The sequence below is a fragment of the Aspergillus sydowii genome (genome assembly GCF_001890705.1).
Source record: "Aspergillus sydowii CBS 593.65 unplaced genomic scaffold ASPSYscaffold_22, whole genome shotgun sequence".
Classification (NCBI taxonomy): domain Eukaryota; kingdom Fungi; phylum Ascomycota; class Eurotiomycetes; order Eurotiales; family Aspergillaceae; genus Aspergillus; species Aspergillus sydowii.
The window spans coordinates 56,199-56,446 of NW_024467880.1; positions in this window are offsets into that span (position 1 = coordinate 56,199).

Here is a 248-nt window from a genome sequence, read left to right on the forward strand (position 1 = left end):
AAATCACCGCTTCACGTTGGGTTACTGGCTCACCCTGGAGGTTCGTTTTCCGCTGGGAGCGCGTATTTACTGTGGTATAGCAGAGCCCGGTGATGATTGGGCGATCCCAGGTGGCTTNACGCAAGGTAAACTGACGGGCTGATATATAATACACTACATCCCCCATCTGTCTATTAAGCGGGCAATGGACTTGCGGAACGCTGTTCGCATCATAAAATGACCGAACATGGTGAACTGGAGGCTCCTCG